Source organism: Mustela putorius, unplaced genomic scaffold, assembly GCF_011764305.1.
Source record: "Mustela putorius furo isolate JIRA1106 unplaced genomic scaffold, ASM1176430v1.1 tig00000174_pilon_pilon_pilon, whole genome shotgun sequence".
Classification (NCBI taxonomy): domain Eukaryota; kingdom Metazoa; phylum Chordata; class Mammalia; order Carnivora; family Mustelidae; genus Mustela; species Mustela putorius.
Window position 1 is genome coordinate 20,280,473 of NW_025421304.1, and position 26,497 is coordinate 20,306,969.

Sequence of the window (26,497 nt, forward strand, 5' to 3'; positions counted from 1 at the left end):
TACAGACTAATCCAGCTTTAGCCTTTATGCTTTGGTGGGGAGGGAGGCCATGTGTAAGACCGAAGACATCGCTAATTGCCCTGTATTCAGACAGTCCTGGGGTGCGCTCATTTCCTGATATTCCACAGAACACCAATCTTCACTTAACACAGTTAATGATATAATTTTTATTTTTAAAAGGGAGAGCTGATGTTCCTACCAGCTTCAGAAGATGTTTCAAATCTGGTTGTGGAGCCATTCTAGTTCCAATTAAGCAGTGGGGGGATTCAATTACAAGCTGTGGGAAGCGAAGAGTTTGTGTCAATAAACCAGCAGTGGTATTAAGGGTGGTTGTCTGGTTTGCAAACATTAACAGCTTGAAACCTAAAGGCGTGTGCTTTTGAAATTATCTAACTATGCTTCTCGTGTAGATAGGATTAAGGATACCTGAAACCCAGCCTGAGGTTTCCTTCAAAAGCATTTTCTCTCCTGGAACTCACAGCGAATTTGGGCATTAAAGTAGTATATTAAAGGGCTCACTGGGAGCTTATTAATGAGGTTAAAGACATTAAAAAAAAAAAAAAAACAACCAAAAAAATGGTGTCAGAAAACTATCTGGAAGAAGGCAAAATGATTTGTAGCGGGGTCTAGCTAGGGAGAAAAAGGGGAAGATGCACTTAAATAGAAAATTCTCAGATATGACAGGGCTTTTGGAAATAGATATACTAGATACGAAACAGGAAACCGAGGCCTCAGAAGGTGAAGGCAGTATCCCAGACCTGTCTAACGCACTGCTAAAATCAACTAAAATGGAGATAAGGCTTGGAAAATCCCCGGAACAGGCAAAACCATGTCAGCTGTGTGAGCAAAACCATCATCTAGCTTTATATCTTGAAGGTTAGAGAAACATAGGCTATTTCTTGTGAATGATTCTGATAATCATAAACAAAATATAAGTCCCCTTCCTTCAGTGGTGTAAGACCCTCATTTTAAACCAATCGCCACCCATCTGGAAGCCTCCTTTGCAAAAACCGATTATTGTGAAAGTAAAACGAGTTCCTCATTTTCCCTCATGAGCCGTACTGTAACAGCGTGCCTCCGAACTTTCTACCAGGTTTGGATTTGAAGTTTTCTGTTCGTGAACACTTGTTTTCCTCCGCCATAGAGTACTCCCATCCAGGAAACGTTCTGAATTTCTTTTGACATCATTAACGGGTCTAAAACGCCAGCCATGCATCAGGTGCTCTGCCAAGAGTCAGATGCACAAATGGAATAAAGCCTTAGTATCCGCCTTTAAGGAATTTACAGCTCAGCTAGGATCTATTCATTGATCTGAAATTCTTGTTCTTTACTTCTCTTGACTCACCTAAAGCATGCTGATCCTTTTGCTGAACCAATCGTTCTTCCAGCTACTCCCATACGGTACATTGCTCGTCACCTTTTCTCCTTTTTTCCCTGTGTTTTCTGATGTGGCAATACAGCCATTTAAAATTATTTCCTATTTTTAGAATTTGAAAATTCCAAAATTTTGATGATTTTCAAAATTTCAAAATTTGCTAATTTTGATACTCTTTGGTTTCAAAAGAAGACATTTGTGCTAATAGTCCTGGTTAAGAGCATTTAGCCTATATGTCATTGCCTGGAAATAAAATTTCCCTCTTAGAATGGAACACTCCCTCCCCACCCCCAACCTATACCATATTGTTTCCAAAATGAGGGCTCTAATCATCTAATTTCCCATGAAGCCTAAAGTAATTCCATCTTCTCAGAAATTCCATGGGAAGAGCATAATTCACCTGATGAGTGACTTTGGGAGAGGGAACGAAGCCTTCCCCACCCCGCCCCTGATTCTGTTCTGCCCATATTCAAAGTGAGCTGGGCATATAGTTAGAGCAGCCGCCTATACTCTGGCTTTAAATTTTAATTCAGGACTGAAGAGATAGCATGCTTATTTTGTCTGAGATTGAAAAGAAACCACATTTTCTAGTTGGTTTTTTTAGAAGGGAAGTTTTGGTTTTGACCTCTATCTAGTCTGTTGGTCTCTCAATTGGTTCTAGATTTGCGGGGGGGGGGGCGGTTATTGGGCTGGAGAGAGGGATCCTGAACCACAGTATGTACGTTGGGCTGAAGAGCAACTGTGCAGGAGGTCTATTTTATTGTTCAATGAAACTGTTTTTCAGGACTGAGAGAACCGTCTCCACTAAGCGGCCCCAGAAGACAGAATTTTCCTGGTCAGCAAGGTAAGAAACGGGAGAAGCAAGGTGACTCTTGCTTTTCTAGCTTCTTTCAAAAGAAAGAATGGATTCATGAGGGAGGTGCGATTAGTAGGGGAGGGAAAGGGAGCTGATGATACACAAAATACATCAAACCGGGGCTCCAAAACCTGAATCCTGCAAACTAACAGATAATTGAAACTATTCTGGGGAGCCTCAGGCAACTAGGGATGGCAGGGTGCAATCTTACTTATGTCTTGTTCTATCTTTTTTCTTTCCTTCTGGATCTTGTATTGTTTGTAAGGTGTGCGTGGCGGGAGGGGAGGAGTGATGGTCTTTGATGTATGACAATGTTATCAGTGTTTTTTTTTTTTTCCCTTTAAATATATCTATGCTCCTTTATAGATCAGGAGAAGCACATCTTTCACTTAGACTGTTGCTTCTCCGGGATGGAATGGAGAACTTTATGTGAGTGTGTGTGTGTGTGTGTGTACATATGTATGTTTCTATATATATATATGTGTGTGTGTGTGTGTGTGTGTGTGTGTGTGTATACAAGCAAAAGCACACGTAGCCTTAGGTGTGTGAGGATAGGGGGAAAGAGTTAAGAAAAGGGACAGAAAAGGACAAAGAAAGTGGGATTCATTCCCCCCCCCCTTTTTCCAATGGAAGAATCAATAATCGGTGATAGATTCTATATGAAGTTGTGGGAAGCTCAAGAATGGCTCCCCTGAAATGTCCAGTCCTAATCCCTGAAACCTCTCGATATGGATTTTGCAGATGTGGAAGAATTAAGGATTTTGAGATGAGGAGATTATCCTGGATTATCGGGGTGAGCCCAGTGAAAGAAATCCTAAGGGCCTTTATGGGAAAGAGATGGAGAGTCAGAGTCAGAGGAGGGTTTAGGAGGATGGAAGCAGATGTGGGGACATGAGCCAAGGAATGTGGGCAGCTTCCAGAAGCAGGAGAAGCAGGATTTTTTCCCTAAATCTTCCATAATGAAAGAGCCTTGCCAACCCATTTTACACATCTGAACCCCAGAACTGTAAGAGAATAAGTTTGTGTTGCTTTAAGACACTAAATTTGTGCTAATTTCATACAGCAGCAATAGTAAGCTGATACGGGGATGATTAATGACTGAGGGGTAAATGGATCAATATTACTTGTATCAATAATCACAATTATTCTCATGTTTACATATTTGTGATGAGTTATAGACACACCTTCTTTTTCTATATGCAAGCCCTTCAGAAAGATGGGAGCATTTAATAAGGGCTTTTTGCCACTCTTTTTCTTCTCACTGAGAGATTTTCAGGAGTATCCCAAGCCTGGAAGTTTCTGGAAGACCGACTGCCAGGGGCTAGCCCATATATGCTTCCTTAGGGAGAATCTATGAGAAATTAGGGAAGAGAGTAAATTTCTCTCATTTTCTCCGTAACTGTTTAGTGAACTATGATTATGAACAAGCTTTGAAACAGAAAGGATCAGATTTAAAGTGTAGGCTGAGGCTTAGGCAGAAGGGAAGGCAGGTTTCAAGTGAGCATTTTGAGAGCCTGGCAGGTTGTGAGTTTTGGGATTCATTAATAGACTAAAAGCCCGTTAAATACTGTGGAGCCATTCTTCTGTAAGCCATTCAGTTCACTTCTTACATAAGGAAATAACGTTTAATAGCTTATTCAGGAAATAATTGGATTTTTAAAACCCTAAAATTAATTATAATATAAAATTATTGCGTTTTTTCCCTTAAACAAAATAGAGTAGTAAAATTTTGAGTGTCTTAACTAAACTCATCTTTTTTTCCATATAAACTTCCATTTCAAAGAAGTTCAGATTTTAATAGTTCTTTAAAAGTATCTTTTTTAAGGAACTCTAAACTTTACTATTATAGTTAAAATTAGATTATAAAATCAATCTAATGTAAATTGAATCATTAATTAAGTCAATTTTAAAAGAAATAATTCAATTTCATTAAGGAGTTGTTACACTGATATTACAAAGTGAATGGATTCCTGTAATTAAAAAGCATTGAATTCCATATGACCATTTATCTTTCCCCCTCTTTTAACCATTTTGGAGAATTTCTAAAACAGAGTTTAATTAAATGCCGAAACAAAGATGTAATTCAAAATTAAAATTCTGTGGAAGAACTCACTGGTAAAACATCAAAGCAGTTCTCCTTCCCCCCCAGCCCCCAATATTTGGAGGAACCATAATCACATGAAGTATATATAAAATGATAAGAATGGCAGCTATTAAGATGTCATTCCTTATCAATGTGATCTCCCACCAAGGAAAGGGATCCTTTTCTAAATGTTTAAGACCAGCCTTTAATGAAGTGATTGATGTTTTCTTGGAGTTTAGAACTTTGTTTAAACTGTATTTTCCAGAGTTAGGTTTGGTGGTATTCAAATTTTACAGAAAATAAGCCACATGTTTGGAAGATCGTAATTTTGAAGAAAGAGCCTTTGTTTGGGGTCCAGTAGACTCTCAGTGCTATTGAGCCTTGTCAGCATTATCTCCACTGAGGCTCAGTTTCTTCATCTTTAAAAGAAGAAACAATAACAACAACAACAAATAAAAATAAAAAAAAAATAAAAGAAGAAACAACATCTCCCATGTGAGTTATTACAAGGATTGCATATAATATCATTTGCCAGTTGTCCACTGCACATCTTGGAACACAGGAGATGGTAAGTAAATATTAGTGTTCCTCCCTTTTTGCCTTGTCAAGTTGTGGAATTATAACAGGAGAAAGACCATTGGATCTCAGTTAGATGGTATATACTAATGGGAGAGATTTTTCTTCTGTCTTTGCTTCAAAATTGCACATTGTGATTTCTACACAGGTAGAAATCACAGGTAGTTGAAGTGGACATCTTTTAGGTTAAAAGGAAAAAAAAAGAAAAAAAAGCCTGTGGTACAATGACTTTGATAGCCACTTTGTAAAAAATACATACACATATGCCCGTGAAGCGATACTGTTATTATCCCACTGTTGTACGAATAAGTTTTAACTTATGTGATTTTCGCATTTTCTCTTTGGCTTCATGGATATATTCATTTGAATGACTTTCATCAGTGATTTCATCCACAGACCTGCATCTTTAAAGAGGCTTTGACTAGACCTCCTGTTTTGCCTCCCTCCAATAATTTGGACCACAGCCGCTAATTGCAGTGTCTAATTGTATCCTCAATTGGCTGATTGCACCCACAATTAACTAAATATAAGTACCAAGAGTCTTGGTGCATTCAATTTTATGCCTCAAAGGGAGCCTGTGTGAGAGGGTAGTTGGCAGGTTGGCTATCTCCAGGAAAACAATTTCTCTGACTTTGGAATTGTAGGTCTAATTTTAAAGCTTTCAAATATTTTTTAGGTGGCACAGTCCATAAAGCTGGTGACTATCTTAGTGCACCTTTGAGAACATAAAATCTAGACGAGTTGCAGAGAGCCTACAGTTTAAGAAAAATATCAGTAGAGGCACGAGGTTCGATCTCATTGGCTCTTTCCTTACAATAATAATGCTTGAGCAGCTCCTGGAATTGCTGTCCCTATCAGTATGTGTACAGTCATGGCAGACTTTGGAATAGAAGAACTGGGACCATCATGTATTCTAATTCCACAGCAGGTTGGATCACCTTTCTTCAGCAATTTGAAGGGCCTCTCTGAAGAGTTAGTTGCAACGATGCAATGAAATGCAGGCACTCCAAGAAAGCAGGGGCATTAAAAACTGACTGGGGGCCAACATAAATCCCTCTCTGAAAAGCGAGTTGGAAATGCCATCGGAATGGAAGCCTGTCATAGCCAGGGTGTGAACTTCCAAATTACAAGTCTGGCAGATGTGCCAAAGTTATTAGTGGTTGATCCATCAGTTAATGTAGAAACTAAAACTGAGTTTTGTAAAGATTGTTCAACAACCACTGGAGTGTTGTTTTGAAAGCAAATCAAGAGGCTGTAGAAATCTTTCTCTCTAGATTAATTAATTAGTAACAAAACAAAACAAAAGGTTCTCATACAAGTACCCAGGAATAAACAGGATGAGTAGCTAGAGGGAAAAAAAAGAGAGAGAGAGATGTACGGAAGAAATTTCCAGCTTTTGTTTTCATAATTTTAGCCTGAGCAACACTCAGTGCTCTGCCATTTCTAGCATAGTCTTTGCTTTCAGCAATAGCTTTCTTTACCTCATAGGTTATAGAAGTCCTAACTCAGAGGTGAATTAATCCCATGCTAGGGGTGAGTCTGTGATTTCTAATTTTCAATGCAGATTAGCATGTCTGTGGTATAAACAATTACTACACAATTTTGTATATTTGAGCTGGGCAAACAGACCCTACCCTTGGTCCATCTATACAAACCATAAGCTAATATGTTATTTCAGTTCTTTATCTTCTAATGCATTGAATTCTTAATATCATCTTGTTATAGACTTGCCTGAATATTATGTCTCTCAACTCTCTTGATAGATGAGATTTCTTTCTTTCTTTCTTTCTTTTTTTTCCCCCTCTGGTGTGGGTGGTCTGGTAAAATAGCTTGATAACTATGTTCAGGGTTGATAGGCAGGGTATGCTTATTTTTAAAATTTGGGGATTAAAAAATGCAAAAGAGAGATATAAATTTGTTGTTCTTGAGCATGTGTGTTGGGGGTAAAGGGGACAATGGCAACGAGGGAGGAAAAAAAGAGGGACCAGAGGAGTATGTAAATGCAATCTGTGACTGAGATTTTGGCAAGATTGTCTTAAGACAGGAATGACTGAGATGGGATTTCAACTCAATTTGGGCATGCCAAGTATAATGTTACCCCAATAAGGTCTACTCTATTTAGGGAAAGATATGTAAGTGATTCGTGTGTGTTGAAAACAGTATATTTAGGTCATGTCTGAACTCATGTTCAGAGGTGTGAACTCAGAAACAAAAGGCTCCATGGAAAAATAAGTTCCTAGAAGATTTATCCCCCCCCCCTTTGAAGTTTATTTATTTGAGAGAGAGAGAGAGAGCTCGCACAAGTAGGGGGAGGGGCAAAGGAAAAGAGAGGAAATCTCAAGCAGACTCCTCCCTGAGAGCAGAGCCCAATGCCGGTCTCAGTCTTAACACCCTGAGATGATGACCTGAGCTGAAGTCAAGAGTCAGATGCTTAACCCACAGAGCCACCCAGGCACCTCCCTAGCAACTTTCTTAGAGGTAGAGGGGGCCTTAGGCTTCTCCATGTCATGACCATGGGTGTTTCAGATAAACTTATGTAAAAACTGAGGAGCCTGGGCAATCCCAACCAGCATCTGATTCATGCTCTATTGAGGAGTAATCCAGATTCCACTAAAAACATAGATATGCTTATGAAGACACTCTTGTGGGGTGCCTCCATCCTAGTGAGGGAGACCATTAGGGTCAAACATGATCCATGCCATGTCAAGAACATGCACAACCTGCCCCGGCAATAAACAGAAAGCCCACATGGAAAACCAGCTCAGCGTTTCCTTGGTGCAGGCGAATTCTACAGCATGCGTTCAGAGGACAGAGCCTGCTCTAGCCTGTAAACTTTAACTTGTGAGAGAGATTACGCCAGAATTAGATGCATTATTAGGGTTCCTGGAGACCATGAAAAACCAGCAATTTCCTAACCTTTCCCGGATCCTTTTGAATAGTTGTTTTTTGATGCATATTTCTTACCCTGTTGGATTCTCACATCAGAATTTTTCTAGAAAGGCAAAGAGAAATCTGAAGTGAACCTTGTTATTTTCAACAATGTAGAATTTTAAAGAGTTTTAAAAGTTCAAATGAGGTTTGCATGGCAATTCATAATTCTAAGTTCTTGATCAGAAACGACATGGGGTTGCAGCCTAAATGGCCCTCTTTCACTTTTCCTTAGAAGTGATTCTCTTCTTCCATCTATGGGAGAAAATATTCTGCCTTTACCAGTAAGCAGGCAGCTGTCATTGATTTTTTGGCATAATTTAAAGCCCTTTAAATGCTTATTTTTAATTTTAAGTAATTTTGGAGGTGTTCATTTGTACATTAAAATTCAGGAAGCTGGCATAGCCCTCGGCTTACCTTCAGGGCAAAACTGTGTGCAAGACATGCTTCTATGAGATAATCTGTTTCCTAATTGGCATCCGTTTGCTGAAATACAATTAAAGTTATTGCTCTAATATTAACATCAACATCTTGATTGCTCTATAAAAATATGAATATTTATAAATTCTTTTCTTCCATGACAGATATCTCTTAGGCACTTTATTTTTTGGTATTGGCAATTTCTTATTTATGGAGAAGTTTTAATTTCTTACAGGACAGTAGTAACATAAAGCAGGGTCTGGGCAGCTTTCTGGGGTCTGAAACATTCCAGTTCGACCACTTACACTCTAAAGAGCCATGCCGAGTATCATTCCTAAAGACCTGTGTTTGGATTCTTGATCTCGATTGACTTGAAATTCTGAGAACTGGATCACCCCTGCTTACTTTGCCCCATTATGGTGAAGACTGCATGAGCTGGCACCCGGTGGCTCAGTCAGTTAAGTGTCTGCCTTCAGCTTAGGTCATGATCTCAGGGTCTCAGCGTCCTGGGATCCAACCTCAAATCGGCTCCCTACTTCCCTGCTCAGTGGGGAGTCTGCTTCTCCATATCCCGCCTCCTGCTCTTATTTTCGTTCATGCTCCCTCTCAAAAAAAAATAAATAAATCTTTAAAAAATATTAAAAAAAAGAAGACATAGTATTTTACTACTAAGTTCTTAGAGGTACCATTTCCAGGTTTTCTTTCCTTTTATTCTTTTCTTTATTTCTTTCTTCTCTCCTCTGCTCTTCTCTCCCCTTCTCTTCTTCCTCCCTTCCTTAGAATGAACTAAAATATTCATAGTTGCCTAAAGGCAAGCATGGAAGAACATAATTCCATAATTATGCATTCATAATAAATGTTTAAATGTTTATATTTGTTCATCATAGTCTTTTCACGTTTTATTTATTTATCTATTTATTTATCATGTCATCTTTTAAATTGGAAAAGTAATATAAGGTATCTTTCATGTTCGGCATTAGAAAGGGTCTATACTAAAAAGCAAAAGCACTCTCTCATCTTTGCTTATTTAATTCTCTCAAGTGTGCAACTGCAGTGGAGTTCCTCAGTTATTCTTCTTTCTTTTTTTTCCCCAAATGATTATCTAAAATCCTCAGGTGGGGCCTTGCAAGACAGACATCCTGACAAGGTAAGAGGTTCTCCTGTGGTCTAGTGCCACCATCAGAGCCACAGCAAAATGAAGCATCAGTCTGTGGCAAGGGTAAGGAGGCTACTGGATGTGGATAGAAGAGTCCAAAGAGTCCAATGGGGAAAGTCGGGCCAGGATGTGATGAGCAAGGGCTCCACCATATACATGGGAGAGCCTGAAGAGGGGTTAGAGGCTTGTAGAGTATGGATCAAAACATAATGTGTTAATAATCACAGTAGCCTAGTTTCTCACAGTCAGGTATGAGTGTTTCAAATGCAAAAAGTGGGGAAAAACTGTGAGGAAACCTGGTGTTGCATTGAAAGGTTAGATATGAACTTGTAGTTTTCAATAGATAGAGATTGGATATAAATATAAATGTGAAACTTATGTCTATGCATATGTATAAATAAATATATTTCTAGCCCTGTCCACTGAAAGAGATTGTGAGCTATGGCACACAATAGCAAGGAGCATACCCAGTATCCAGATCGCAGTTTCTACATACAATTTTTTACTAAATGGAATCAGGGCTCCCAGAGAAATGGGCTGATTCCAAGGCTGAAGCAGGGGAAAAAAAAAAGCCAGAAAATAAAAATGAGGAGGGCATATAAAACTAATACAGACACCAACTTAAAGGGGTTCCCTCTGGCCAAATCTGAATGAATTTCAGCATCACATTCAACAATGAAAGTAATGGATTGAATAAAAAGTGGAATAAAAAAGTAGAATAAAAAGAATCCACATGATCATAGTGATATAAATATATGAATAAATTAACTGAAAGTTTGATGAGGAATGAGATTTGCATAATCTCATAATATCTCTCCCCCAAATACTTATTATTTATAATGGGAAAATAACTTTATAGCAGAGAAAGCCGGAAACACCCCCTTAATCAAGTGATCAAAATTAACATCACCAGTAATAGAATACCTTGAAATTCAGTGCCACCTGAGAGAATTCAATGAAAACACAACATTATGACTGGGATATTGTTGCCCAAGATGCATCACTTAAATCTAATAATGTGGGGACATTAGACAAACTGAAACTGAGGGAAGGTCTGCATTCTGACTGGCCTATAAGAAATGTGGTTATGGAAATCAAGAGAAGACTGAGGAATGTTCTAGATCAGTGGAAACTAATGGAGGGTGACAACTGTATACATTGTCTGAAAGACTCTGGATTGGACATTTTTGTTATAAAGGATATTTATTGGGAAAAATGGCAGAGCTTTAAGAGGATATTGGTGAAATTGTTTGAAGATTAAATAGTAATAAGAAGCAAAGTTAATATCCTAAATGTTTTGGTTCTATCTGTTATGTAGGAGAATCTCCTTGTTGTTAGAAAATAATCTTAGTTATTCGGGGGCTTGGGGCAATTTACTCTCAAATAATTCAGGAGAAACTCATTTGTACTATTTTGTGACTTTTCTCTGAATTTCAAAATAAAAGAAAAAAGATCCTGTGTTTCTAGAAATCCCACCTCCTTAGGAAATCAGTTGTGAGTATAGAAGTCCATGTTTATATTTTCTCACACGAATGGGAGAATGTACACGCTATTTTCACTTGGCATTTTTCTCCTGGGGGTGATCTTGGCAATCACAACATATTAACATATGTACCAGGCATTCAAAAGTGCTCATTTTTTTTTTTTAATGGGAAATTAACCATCTGGTTCTTTTGAATCGAAATTCTATAGTCATATTCTGATCTCAACAGAAATATTCTACTGCTTGTAGTTTGGGTGTCTTTCTTGGGCTTAGATGTATTTTGATTCTTTACGCATAACTAACCTTGATATAAATGAACTCGTTTAAATTCACCTTTTTCTCGGGTAAATTCAATGTTTGTGTATGTGTGTGAGAGAGAGGGAAGGTGGGAGGGAAGGAGAGAGGGAGAGGAAGGGGTGGGAGAGAGACAGAAATAGAGAGAAGGATAATATACCAAAATATGAATCGTTACTTTCTTTGACTTTGGGGATCACAAAACTTATAATATATTTTTATTTTTATCTCTAATTTAACATATTGCTTTAGAAAAGAAATAAAGAACCTTGGATTATTTTTAAAATATGGTATTGATGACAAGATAGCTTTTTTTTTTTTTTTAAGATTTTACTTATTTGAGAGAGAGAGAGAGAGAGATCACAAGTAGGCAGAGAGGCAGGCAGAGAGAGAGGAGGAAGCAGGCTCCCCGCTGAGCAGAGAGCCCGATGCGGGGCTCGATCCCAGGACCCTGGAATCATGACCTGAGCTGAAGACAGAGGCTTAAGCCACTGAGCCACTCAGGCGCCCCAACAAGATAGCTTTTGAAGGCTGTAGCTGTTTGACTCTCTATGTCGAGCATCCTTTCTCTGTATACAAACTCCTGGTACCTGTTTTGTCACAACACTCTAGGTGCAGTTTGATAAACCCAGAGCACAGAGTCACCACAATCAGGAAAAACATGATTCTAGGAGAATTAGGTGAATACTTTCCCCTCTTTGGATAAATGAGGTACATTCTGGAATTTAGCATCTGAACCTTAGACAGAAAATATGTGGAACTATGGGTATGGAAGACTTGCCTGTCCATCATACTTCACTTATGCCAGTGCCTATCAATCAGACTTCACCATATCTATCTATCTATCTATCTATCTATCTATCTATCTATTTATCTATCTTCTATTTGCCAGGATCAATCTATCAATGCTTAAGCCTTCTTTGAGTGACCTTGGAGAGCCACCTGGCTCTGTTCAACAGTAGTCCAGAGAAAGAACACCATGCCGGAGCAGCCCTAAACCAGGACTTACAGCACATGGTGTGTGAGTACTTGTCCCCTTACCCATATGGAATGTCTAAAGCCTGAGTTTTGCACTGTGATCCAGACTTTCCCTTCTGTGATTAAGACTCCGTTTGCCCACGGTTATTTGGCTTAGAGATGTATTCTTTCTTGGCTAACTTCCCTCCCCCATGTCACTTCTTCACTTCTTGTCAATGTTCCCTGCACTAACCGAGTGAACTACTTATACTCAAATCTGGTATGAGAGCCTACTTTTGGAAGATGGCTAGCTGAGGTGTTGGTGACAGTAGTATCTGTAGCTAGATAAGGGGCTTGGAAGAAGGGTCTCATGTAGGCATTAGAACAAAGTTCATCATGACCTGAGATTGCTCAAAAATACAACATGATAGAATTTCAGGGCCAGATATACCAAAGTCATCTAGCGACTGCCACAACCAAAGTTTTTATGACATGTCCTCTTCAATACCTTCAATAGCTAGGAATTCAGACCCCCCTTGAGTTTTATTTCTGCTTGTTAGAAAGCCCTTTATGTGGAGAAAGAATTAGAGCGGCGAGTCAGTGTTGCTCTCTCTCTTTCTCTGAGTGTATGTGATAAATGGTGCAGGTAAGATACTGATTGCTGAAAAGTAGAGTAGGACTCTCGCCTCTCTTCTTTATATTGCACAAGTAAAATTTCAACCAAAGATTATGTTAGCATTTTCTGCTACTGTTTGACCTGGAGACAATTTTACCAAGCCCAAATCTAACCTCACTGACCTTAATGTTCAAATGACCTCTCAGATGCCAGCCCATGGCTATGCCCTTAGCATTGCCATCCTCTGCGGGGAAGCAAGTGTACTAACATAACCAAGAAACCCCCAGAAAGAGCTAACAAAATGGAATTTTCCTTGTCTAACTAGCTTTGGAGACCTGTGGTTTTTCTACCCTGACTGATCACAGCAGAAACAAGGGAGCATGAGGGACCACAGAACTGTGTACACCATGAAGACAGTTGACTCCTGTCAAGCCAGTGAAATGAAGTCTTACCCAAGGCAGCAAAGAAAGCTGCAGGATTCTTTTTCTTTTCCTAAGTAAAGTATCAGGATACCATCATCTGCATAGGCCCAGGAGTACCTGTAGACAGGAATACAATAATGTTTTATTTAAATTGAGAAACAATCCTTGTGAAAGCCTCGGGACATCAACAACACTTTCCAGGCTAGAAATTTGAGGGCAACTTTTAGAAATCATGCCAGTGAGGATGGCATGTGAGTCATGCAAGAGCAGGGAGAGACAGAGCATCAGACAGGTGACGAGAGGTTAGTGGGACAGCGCCAATGGGATATGTCCTCCTGAGCCCTTGCGGTTCAATGAGGTTTTACGGAGAAGAAAAAAATTGATGAAATTTCATTTTGTGCATTTAATTTCTATAAGAGGGAGAAAGAGAACAAGAGCCCTGCTTATACTTATCTTTAAAATGCAGGAAATTAATTGCATTTAAAAGATGTTCCCTAAAGCCATTTGGGTGTTAGGAGAAGGTTCTCCTTCACTATTCACTTCCAACATAGAACCAGGAAGGAAAATAATCATATAATCTAGTCTGGATCAACAGATGCTGAGCTGTCATCTCTCTCTTCTAGTGGCATCATGTCTCTTCTATTACATCTCCTTTGCCTATGGGGATATCAAAGTCTACTGCAGAATACTACATTCAGGTCTGGACACAATATTTGAACAACATCATCAGCAAATGAACCAAGTTCAGCAGAGAGATACCAGAATTATGGCACAATTCCTCACAATGTCCAATGAAGGGATCCTCTTCTATGAATATTTCATTCATATATATATATATGATATAATATAAAAAAATTTTAATAATTGATTGGTTACTTTTGCCTCTCCATCATGTCAATAGCATTCTTGAGTGTGGGGATGGCTGCATTCCTAGCCAAATAACCTCAACATTCCTTTCAAATAGTAAGAGTTCAGAAAATGTTGATTAAAATCTTCTTTAGTTGTGCATAACATGGAAATCCAGTGAGGGTAACATTCTACTTCCATCGACGTTTTGTAAAACCATCCATCATAGTATTTATTTCATTGCACTGGGCTTTTTTTTTTTAATTTGTTGATCTCCCTTACCAGACCATGAGATTCGTTGAGAGTCTTATGTCATTTCTGGTGCTACTAACAGCTGTTCATTGTAGTCCTTCAGTTAAAGTTCAATGAATGAATGAATGAATGAAGACCTGTAAGCTCTGATGAAGCCATCAGATGAAGACACTTGGGTAGTTCATTTTTACTACACTATACTTTTTAATTTTAGATAATGATTTTAGGCTAGTAGGTAAAGACTATTTCTTCTATCTATGTATCTTTGGTTTTCCTCTCTATTCTATAAGAAAGTGATGTCTTCATAATCATGATTACTACTTTTCTTCTAGCAAGGGAGAAATCTATATGAGAGACATGGCTGACTCACATACTACAGCTCAACAGATTTCTGGGTCCAGTCAATCCCAGCTGACCCTTAGACTTTGCAAATGACAGAACAGATGAATGAATGACACCTTTGAAGTACAAATTTATTTCCCCAATGCCCCCTTTAGCTGAACCAGTTTTTCTTCTAGTTTCCCCCCACCTAAGATTTTATTTATTTATTTGACAGAGAGAGAGATCACAAGTAGGCAGATAGGAAGGCGGGGGGTGGGGTGTGGGGTGTGGGTGGGGAAGCAGGCTCCCTGCTGAGCAGAGAGCCCGATGTGGTCCGTTTCAAGGATCCCACTGTTCGTACTTGAAATAGTCCCCAGAAATATGTGGCATGACAAATATGGGACCTGATTTGGAAGCGTTGCTAATTGCTTATTTTTTAGTAACCTCCAATCACACATTAAGTCCAGGATTTTTAACATTCGTATTTGCCTGAATTTGTGTTAACTATGTTCAGAGATACATTTCACCGCTGTGCTGAATCTAAATCCCATAAATCCTATCCTGCATCAATGGTGGAGTTCTTTAATCTGGACTGCAGCAGTCACTCAATAGTTCTAAGATATGTTAGTTAGGTTATCTGGCCTATTCTTCATGCTTTATCTCCATTTATTATGCACCTACCACGTGCTAGAAATTTTCACACACAGTTTTAGAAAGGCTAAAGAACTTTGTCAAAATCAGAAAGCCAGTCTGTACCACAACAGTATTTTTAATCTAGATTTATATAATGTCAAACCTTGTATTTAATCTACCAAACCATGGACTTTGGAGACCATGTATGTATGTATGTATGTGTGTGTGTATATATATATATATATATATATATGATATTGATGATAATATTGATATAAATATATATAATATTGATGTTCAAGCAGATATTTTCTTGTCATTAATTGAGACATTCATGGCTCTATCTGGTAAACCTTTGGTAGTATATCAATAAAACATTGTGTAAACTCATGACAGTTACAAATAGCTAATTTTCATGTTTCTTATTTGAATCAGGTATGCAATTATTTCTGTCCATCCCTGACAAATGCCTTTTGCATTATATTCAGTTCCTAACATTCTTTGGTAATACTTCCTTGGATTAGAAAACATTCCACTATTGGGTATTTACCTAAAGAAAACAAAATCACTAATGCAAGAAGATATGTGCACACCTATATTTATTGCATCATTATTTACAGTAATCAAGATACGGAGGCAACCTAAGTGTCCATAGATAGATGAATGGATAAACAAGATGTGGTGTCTATATAGATATACAATGAAATATTACTCAGCCATACATAAGAATGGGATCTTGCCATCTGTAGCAACATGGATGAGCTTACAGGGTATTGTGCTAAGTAAGAGAAATCAGATGAAGAAAAATACTAAATGATTTCACTTAAGGATGGAATCCAACAAATGAATAAACAAAAAACAGAAACAGACTCATAAATGCAGGAAACAAACTGGTGGGTGTCAGAGGGGGAGGGTAGGGTTATAGGGGATAAGCAACGTAGGTGAAGGGGAATAAGAGGTACAATCTTCCAGTTGTAAAATAAATAAGCTATGGGGATGAAAAGTACAATGTAGGGAATATGGTCAATAATATTGTAATAACATATGATGACAGATGGTAACTACACTTGTCATGATGAACATTGCATAATATATATACAGTTGCCTAATTGCTATGTTGTACACCTGAAACTAATATAACATAGTATGTTAACAAAATTGCAGTAATAAAAATTTTTTTATTAAAGACAAAGGTTGGGGGTTCCTGGGTGGCTCAGTGGTTTAAAGCCTCTGCCTTCAACTCAGGTCATGATCCCAGGGTCCTGGGATCGAGCCCCACATAGCGTTCTCTGCTCAGGGGGGAGCCTGCTTCCCCCTCTCTGTCTGCCTCTCTGCCTACTTGTGATCTCTGTCAAATAAATTCTTTAAAAAAAAAAAAAGGTCAAAGGTGGCCCCAAATGATCAATGGATCTCTTTGACATTGGGTCCCAGTATGTGCCTCTCTCTTATGCTATAATGAAAAAACATGGGAATCTTTTCATAATGTATACACATATTTAATTTAAAATGTACATTGTACATTTTACATTGTACATTTTAAATATATTACAATTTATTTGTCAATTGTACTTCAATATACCTGGGGGAGAAAAGAAGTTCTAGAAGTTTGCTCGAGGCTCTTCCAAGATCTTTTTCAATTCTGACCAAGTTTTACCAAAAATTCAGTAGAAACAAATGAATCACTGAGAAATTTAGATTTCGGGTCCATTTCCATAATATCACTGCCCATGCATACCAGTTAGGTTGTTTATAATTTAGTTAAGGTTAAAAAAAAAATGATAGCCAGGGCTCACAGAGATTCAGGGAAATAATCACTTTATTTTTTTATTAACATATAATGTATTATTAGCCCCAGGGGTACAGGTCTGTGAATCCCCAGGTTTACACACTTCACAGCACATACCTTTCCACAGCACATACCTTCCCCACCACCCTCTCTCTACCCTCTTCCCCCTGGCAACCCTCAGTTTGTTTCGTGAGATTAAGAGTCTCTTATGGTTTATCTCCTTCCCGATCCCATCTTGTTTCATTTATTCTTTTCCTACCCTCCAGCCCCCCTCCAGTTGCCTCTCAACGTCCTATCAGGGAGATCATATGATAATTGTCTTTCTCTGATTGACTAAAATAATCATTTTTTTTATAAAGCTACATTTTTATGACTCATTTGGTAAGCAACTTGGCAATATAAGCAAGAGCTTCAAAATATTTCCAGATATTGACTGATAAATATGCTTCTGTGACTACAAACCAAGAAAAACATTCTGACTATATAAAGGATGTGGGGAAAGGGGGAACATGAAAGAGCTAAGAAGTTTATTGTAACCTGTTTTACTGCAGGACAAAGTAGGGAGAAAACATGAATGTCTCCGACTGGGAATTGGTTACGTAGCCTACGGTGCATCTACTTTATAAAATATGATACAGTCGTTAGCATGATAATTTTGGAGACTTTCTAATAACATAGAAAATGTTTATGGTATTATATTAAGTAAATTTGCTTTGCTCTAACTGCACCTGTATCTATAATCCCTTTATACCTAATCTTTCATGTTTTTGTTCCTAAGAAACAGTTTGCAGGATTTGAACTCCCATTTCTAACCCCATGGCTCCCTCCGCAACACGTCTTCATTAAAATCTAACAGCCTCTCGTGCTCCTGGGAGAGAAAAGAATCTAAGTAGAGATGTAAAATTGAAACAGGAGGGATGAGGCCAGCCTGCAGATGAACAATACAACAGTTCCAGTCTCGGATGAAATCCTGTATCTTTTTTTTTCCTCGTTTGCTTCCTGAAGATCCTTTAAAATCTTATTTCTCAGTGAGTAATTTTGTCTTTATGGTACAAAAGGTAATTCCCATACCTAATATTGTTTCTAAGCACATGTGAGTACCCTGCTGAGTTATATATGAGTTTTTTTATGAATATGACACAAAATGAAAATTCCATTTCTTGAATTGAAAAAAAAATGTAAATTGACTTTCACGCTCAAGTGAGTTGTTTCAGGGACTAGGTGGGGGGGGGGCAGGATAAATTCAGTGCATCATCTCCTCTATATTCATGTGTAATTGATGTAACTTTTAGCAATTGTTCTACATTTCCTAACATCATATTCGAAGAGTAAAGTAACAGACATTATTGATTTTAAACAGATCTTAGGTTGCCCTCATCAAAAGTTGTCTATCTTGGGTAAAGGCATTAGCAGTATCTCTAAAAAGATTGTAAACTGCTGAGCCCTTGAAGTTTTAGTACTTCTGTTGTTCAAGTTAGATTCTTGGATATCTTGCATTATGCCTGTTTTGTAGTGAGAAATGGGTAGCTGGCATTCTAACTGTTATTGTTTGTATTTTCTTCGATTTGGGGGCAATTGTTATAAAGCTCTCTAGATGGATAAACAATGCTTTGGTATAGGGCATGAGAAAGTGTTCCTAGTGGCCCTGGTTGGCCAGTAACAAGGATGTTGTTTCTGCCAGAGCAAACAAAGTTGTGAATAGACAACACATTCGGGCTGATATATGAGAGGTTTCTAAGGGTTGTGCAAGAAATTTCGCAGAGGAAAGATGACAAATAAGAAAACCCATACACATTGGGGATGTTAAAGATGGTTTGTTCAAATTATAAGTTTAAGTTGTGAAATGTCGCATGTTATATAAAGGGATTTTCATGTGCAAAACAAAACTTGTTGGTCATCATTATATTCTACGTGTCATATTAAGTTGCAAAGGATTATTTAAGCAAAGGATATTTAGCTCTTAATGCTTTAGTTAGAGGTTCAAACTCAGGTTGTATGGCTGCAAGACTGTCTACTATGTCATCACATTAGAGTAAGGAACCCTTAAAAAAATGCATCTGTTGGGGCGCTTGTGGATCAGTTGTTTAAGTGTCCGCTCAGGTCAAGATCCCAGAGTCTTGGGATCGAGCCCCATGTCAGGCTCTTTGCTTAGTGGGGAGTCTGCTTGTCCCTCTCCCTCTGCCTCTTCCCCTGCTCATGCCCTCTCTTTATCACTCACTGTCTCCCTTTCAAATAAATAAATAAAATCTTTTAAAAAAATGTAAAAAGGATGTGGGGAAAGGGGGAACATGCACACGATTAGAGCACCCCTCCACACACATGCACATCCATATACACAGTGTGTCTTTAATGAAAAATACTAATTGAGTTTGTCTTAATCTCTTCTATATTCTTTGAATAAAAGTATTTCATTATGCTTACAGACATATCTGTAATGCTTATTACTGTGTCAGACATATATCAGTTCTTAATAGCTTTGAAATGTGTGAGTGTCTGTGTATGTGATCAATGGTTTACAGTGAGAGTATGTTAAATGTTCTTTAGGTGTGTCCTAAAGAAATTCTTTAGATATATTTATCAACTCAAATAATTTTTATACTTGGAACAAATAACAGTCTTTACTCAATCAGTAGTAAAAGGTGAATTACTCAATTTGATAGCCGCACACTTTCACAAGGGGAGGGTTTGAGGAGTAGAGCGGGAAAGTGAAATTGATATCCTTCGCAGAAATTTAACACTCCTACTTCCTGATGGCTCTGCTCTTAGCAAGAGAATCCTGGCAGGGTTACCAGGACACCAGCCATTCTAGGCTGCTTATTATTACCTTGTTATGCAGGAACCAGAAATGCAGCTTAGTGAAGGAATTCAAGTGCAGACTAATTGTTTTAAGTGTCTTTAATGGCAGCCTTCTGAGATCAGTGGTTGCTATATGTAATACTATCCATTCTTCCAGAAAGGAAAATGCAGCATTTATAGGAAACAACACAAACTTCCATGTAAAAATGAAAACAGTGTGTTTAACTGATGATACAGATAAGAGGTATTCCAGTTGGCACTGTTATGGTCATTAAAATTTTTGGGGTGATTCTGATTTCAATACATTGTTCATTCTCTCAATTCTGAGAGAATTCTGAGAGAACGCTGTAGTTTAGAACGGTGAAAGTGTTAGTGTTAGAAAATACTAGATGTTATCTAGCCACTCTCCTTATTTTAAAGATGGTCACAAAAATACCCTGAACTCTCCTAGCATAGCTCTCTCAATGACATCAGGACACATATGACTTTATATTTTGAATGAAGGATTCTATGTAAAAATCTAGACACCTAACTTCTCTAAAGAGTCTCAATTTACATGATAGAATAACTCAACAACAAAACTTGCTCCTAGGGAAATCTGAGCCTCTGGCCATAGACAAATTGAAAACTTACCTGCCTTTCTGTATTTTTCACTGATGCTGCAGCTTGTGGGGTTGTTTTTCTGGTTTTGGGTTTGTTGTTGTTGTTGTTCATTTTTTTGTATGCATTTGAACTGAAGGAGTTTAAATGTGTATCATTAGTGGTATGATTATTACTGTTGTCATATTTATTTAGCAGAGCATATTTCTAACATGAATAGTTAATAGCTGAATTGACATTTCTGAAAATATCCTTAAGAGAAGATAGCCTTTTATGAAGGAGAATGGTTCTGTTATATCACAGCAATCAGAATTCCTTGAGAATGTAATGTGATACTCTACTTTTTATGACATTCTTAACACCCTTTCTTGCTGAGGCTTTTGCAGGGAAAGGGGAATAGAGAGAAGACTAAGGTGAAGGTTAGAAGTATAGGGGAATCCCCCAGTGAGCATGAATTAGAGAAAAGAAGGAATCACAAACAGTGGCATGCTCTCCAAGTATGAATGATTAGAATTATTGGATATAAAGTCACTCAATGCACCTAAGTCATTGATCAAAAAAGCAACTCACCCTTGCAACCTTGTGAATATCAGAAATGGGATTTTAAAAAATGATTGCTGGGTGTATTCTGTGGCCTGACTAACAACAACAACAAAAAACTCATTTAACATAAACTTCGTGAGAATCCTCTAACTTCCAAGAACGGGTGCTAAGGCTGAGCAGAAAAAGACGTCAGGCTTCGAAGCAACTCACTTTGGTGAAGTCAACAGCATAAATTAAGTAAATATCTGAGAGATATATGCTATAAAAAAGAACCAATCTAAAAACGTATTTTCCCCCTTATGGAAATCAAGGTGGAAAAAGCTAATCCCTAGTTTTGTTTTTTTTTTTTAAGGGGAAGTCGAGTTCCGTGGAGGTAAGCAAGATGGAAAAGAATGTCTTTGAATTATGGACATTGTGTAATGAATAGTCCTTCAGGTATCCAGGAGATTATTACACATAAAGAGAGGTTATCAGAATGAATATAGCAGTCCACATGTGGCAAAAGTAGACTTCTACTTCTTGACCTTAGTTTCTTGGCTTGGGTCATCCATTCCCTGCTTCTTCCTCATCCTGAACGTCCAGGTTCTAAACCTCATTGCCACCTTGGTAAGCTTCCATTTCCCATGCTGATTCTACGTGCATGAATTTGAGCATAAGATTTTCCAGAATGCCCAGCAGAGCACCCAGATAGCTATTTACTGGGTGCCACATCTAATTGGACACAGTACCGATTTTGTTTTTGATACAAGTTTTTTTTCCTGAAAGTGGAAGTCGGTCGTCTTGAGAAATGAGGGCCTTATTTTTTTTTTTTTAAGATTTTAAAAAAAATTATTATCTTTAGAGCATGGAGAGCAAGAGGCAGAGGCAGAGGGAGAAGCAGGCTCCCCACTGAGCAGGGAGCCCGATGTGGGGCTCGATCCCAGATCCTAAGATCATGACCTGAGCCGAAGGCAGACACTCAACCACCCGAGCGACCCAGGAGCCCCGAGGGCCTTATTATTATTATTATTTTTAAAAACTCTCAAAGTATTCTATAGGTGAGGACGCCCTTGTTGCCAAGATTCCTCACAATCCACGGAGGAAACTCTATCATCAAGAACCTCCCAGGTCAAAAAATCACACCGGTAAGAGAAAAAGCCACGTCCGTATGCTTGGCTGGCGTGAGAACTGTGTTTGGATTGATTAGGATAGGGAATTTATGTCTCCCGAGTGAATCCCTGCTCTCTTTTGGCCGCCTTGTACAGACTGCCAGAGCCGCCCTCACCACAGGTTTGTCTGGTGTGGAGTCTAGTCACCGACAGACTCCGCATACTCACCCTCGACGGCTGCCTCTGCCTTACCGCAGGCGGCGGCGTCTGGAGGAAAAACGCAGCGGGTTGCCCTTATCCGCAGTTTCGCTTACCGGAAGCCAGGGAGCCTCCTCCTGACGAATCGTCGGAAGGGCGATAGCAGCCTGACTCTACCCACAAATCGTGTTTTTCACCACGTGAAGCACTCCTCCTGCCGGCGTTTTGAGATCTCCCGACCTCAGACGGGCAGTCGTGAGTACAGTACAGCGACGTGAGATATTTTGAGAGAGACCACGTTCAGGTAACTTTAGTAAAAGTGGACCCTTGAACAGAGAGGTTAGGGGCGTCGACCTTTGGCGCAGCCCCAAACCTGCCCCGTCCTTCTGACTCCGCACAAACTTAACTACTTCTCACCTGTTGACCGGAAGCCTCCCCGGGAAAGTAAACAGTAATGTAAACAGTTGATAAATACGTATTTTGTTTGTTATGTTTTATGCATCATAGTCTTGCATTAAGTAAGCGAGAGAAAAAATGTTAACTAAGAAAAACTTAGGCGGGGCGCCTGGGTGGCTCAGTGGGTTAAGCCTCTGCCTTCGGCTCAGGTCGTGATCTCAGGGTTCTGGGATCGAGCCCCACATCAGGCTGTCTGCTCAGCAGGGAGTCTGCTTCCTCCTCTCTCTCTGCCTGCCTCTCTGCCTACTTGTGATCTCTATCTGTCAAATAAATAAATAAAATCTTTAAAAAAAAAAAAAGAACGAAAGAAAATCTTAAGGGGGTACCTGGGTGGCTCAGTCGTTTAGCCTCTGCCTGCAGCTCGGGTCATGATCCCAGGGTCCTGGTGGGATTGAGCCCCGCACTGGGCTCTCAGCTCTTTGGGGCAGTCTGCTTCTCTCCCTCTCCCACTCCCCCTGCTTGTGTTCCCTCTCTCTATGTGTTTCCCTCTGTTAAATAAATAAAAATAAAATTTTACAAAAAAAAAAAAAGAATATCTTAAGAAAAATATATTTACAGTACTGTACTGTAAAAGATTCATGTGTAAATGGACCCATGGCAATTCAAATCCATGTTGTTCAAGGGCCAACTGTATATCGTTGTAATTGTTCTATTTTGTTATTGTTGTTAATCTCTTACTGTTTCTAATATACAAATTAAACTTTATTCTAGGTATGTATGTATAGGAAACAGTATGGAAGGGGGTACTGTCCATGGTTTCAGGCATCCGATGGGACATTTGGAAGGGGTCCCCCATTAATAAGGGAGAATGACTGTATAGCATTGGTCTGAATGCCTTGCTTGAATCCATTTTTGTCTGGCACTCCTTATTGTCTTTGTTCATTCCTACTTACAAAACATTTTTTGCGCTCCCTTTTTAACTCCTGCCTCAATATTCAGACTGTTACTTGACATTATTTTCCCAGCTATATCCAATCCCAGCTGCCCTCTGAATGTGAGTTTTCTTCTAGCAGGTCTACCGTGTATTTCCTGCCACCATTTAATTGAAGCTTATAAGCAGAAATTGGGCTGCTGCCAAAGATATAACTACCCAGGGATCAAAATGCCTTCCATGTGGAGCCATTAATGTTAGTGAATGTAGACGGATATTTTTATTGACTATTGATCTCTGTTTGAAAGGAAGTATTTTTGCCTTGACCAAGCTAACGAAAGTGGGTTTAGGCCCTGGTTGGAGCTGGACGTGCAAACTCTCACACCTGCAAGGGGGGATGTGATGATTTTTAAGGGGTATTTGTTATCAAGATCCGGTCCCTATTATTTGTGTTAGTTTTTCTTTTTATTTTTCTGTGCATTCATCTGCCCCTATTGGTCCTGATTTTAGATTCTGTTATTTCCTGGAAGATCAGAATATTTGAATTCCTTACGATATTCCTAATCACTGCTCTCAGAACAAGCACGAAAGGCTGGTGTTATGCTCCTTTTCCTAGTGGAACGCAGCGGCTGGTACTTGGGAGAAATACAAAGCCTAGACCACCAAGATTAGGACAGGATGCATGCATGTGACAATCACATAGTGAGTTGTGAAATCAGGATTTTTAATGAAACTCCATTGTCTGCTATACAGATTAGAGTATGTCATCCTCCAAGCAGAAACATTTCCAGATTGATTGAGCCATCTTTACTGAAGCAGTATCTCCATTTATTTTGCTGGGGCCTTTGACCCCTAAGAATAGTAGCTGATTGTAATTGCATAAATGGCATAATATTTTAGAGACCTATGGAGAACTTGTGTGGAAACGAAGCCTTTTTTGAGCCTTTTTGAGCACAGCCTGCCATTGTACATAGTTTTTATTCATTTTCCTGATTTCATTAGTAAAGGTATTTGTATGGAAATGGATTAAGGTTTATAGATTTATTTTATTGTGCTGTAGATTCTGCTGTAATTATACCACTGATGGATTATGTTAAACCGCTTTGTGGGAAGCTTTCTCTGGAAGTGTTTTTGATTTACAAAATATGCTTTTTTTTGTCCCACCTGGAGGTACTGAGAGGGTCTGCCCCTACTTAGCTTGCCCACATCTTCCAACTTATATCATTTTTCTCTTCATTTTTAGGTTTAAAGGGTGCTAACTTAGCTGTTAGCTAAGGGTATAATCCCAAGGGTATAAATGTTCTTAAAAAACAAGCAAAATTGAATAAGAAGGAGAAAAAGAAGGAGTAATAAGTTTAGTGAGTCTTACTGTATTTTTTTGTACTTACCTGTGACATTTTGAATATAAAATTTTCTAGGATGTAGAAGCGGTTTATGAATGTGTGAATCACAGAAGGGTGAAAATTCTGCTTAATTTTTTTCTAAGGGAGAAATAATAGAGGACAATTTGAACAAATGTTTTTTTTACCAAGGAGTTACTTAACTGGACTCTAGAGGTCATCCCTGTGTACTATCAGGTTATAACTTTGTGCCTTCAAATGCAGGGTTTCTTCCCTGACCTTCCTTAGTTTAGAAGACTAGGGCATAAATTTTTATCAGTCCATAAGTTTTTAAAACTAGGACTGGGGCATCTGGGTCGCTCAGTGGGTTAAGCCTCTGCCTTCGGCTCAAGTCATGATCTCAGGGTTCTGGGATGGAGCCCCGCATTGGGCTCTCTGCTCAGCAAGGAGCCTGCTTACCCCTCTCTCTCTGCCTGCCTCTCTGCCTACTTGTGATCTCTGTCTGTCAAATAAATAAATAAAATCTTTAAAAACAAAAAAAAGCCAAAACAACAACAACAACAACAAAGACTAGGACCAGACTCTCAGGATATCTGGGCATAAGAGCCCAAGTCTCTGGCCAGTGTTTTATTCAAAAGGAATTGAGCCTAGAGTCTTACTAGTGAGATGAAGTTGAATTCAATAGCAAAGAGCCCTCTCTGACCACTGAATGGAATAGGTCCATTGCCTATCCCATATTTCCATGTAGGTATCACATATGCATCTAACCACTTCAAAAAGAATGAAAGTATCTTGGTTTCTGCACAAAGACCTGCTCTACCTTTATAACCCCCAGATACATCTTCTTGTCAGCTTTGTCCCATCTTAAGGGGATTACCATATCTATACCAAAACCACACGTGTCATCTTTTATCACTCTCTCATTTTATGCAGTCCAAAATCAGATCCTCTCCATTTGCTCTAATTTAAAAATTGTTCTCAAATTGAGCAAATTCCCCAGCTTCAGAATAAACACCCTACTCAGCAACAATGATTTTCCTCCCGGGTTACCGAAATCACATCCTTCCTAGTATGTCTTTGTACCCCCAGGTCCATTCTCCACCTGGAAGCCAGAATGATCTTTTAAAACTGAAAATCAGAACACATCAGTCTGCCATTCGAAGCTGTCTAGTGATATGCCACATTAGTCAAAATTTGTTCCAAATCTTGCCCTGGAGCCTCTTCACCTCCATTATTTTCTTGCCCTGCCTACCTTCCTGACCACATCCTCAACCCTTCTCTCCTTTGCTTATTTTTCCTCAGAAACATCGGATGCTCAACTCATCTGTGTCATAGGAGTTTACATGGTCTTTTCTCTCTACCTGGAATGTTATTTCTCCTCATCTTTCTGTGTCTTGCTTCCCATTCATGTCCCTCTGCAAGTATCTTCTGCTCACAAATATCTTTTATAATCCCCCATCCAAAATGACTGCTTTCCTCTTCCTTGTATCTTATTCCCTATTTTTTACTTCACAACAATGACCTTTATATATTTCATTTCACATTTAGTCCTGTCCTTTTTATTCCTATTTCTCATAATAAATTGTAAAATTCCAGGAAGG

At 38.8% G+C, this 26,497-nt stretch overlaps 1 long non-coding RNA gene across 1 annotated transcript; it reads right to left on the reverse strand.

Annotated features, from left to right (window-relative positions):
* On the reverse strand, positions 1-22,374 carry LOC101677347. The gene is made up of 3 exons (XR_006605688.1): positions 22,260-22,374; positions 13,197-13,283; positions 1-1,224 (listed from the first exon to the last, which is right to left on the reverse strand). It is a non-coding gene; the product is annotated as an uncharacterized LOC101677347 (long non-coding RNA).
* Positions 22,375-26,497: the final 4,123 nt, after the last annotated feature.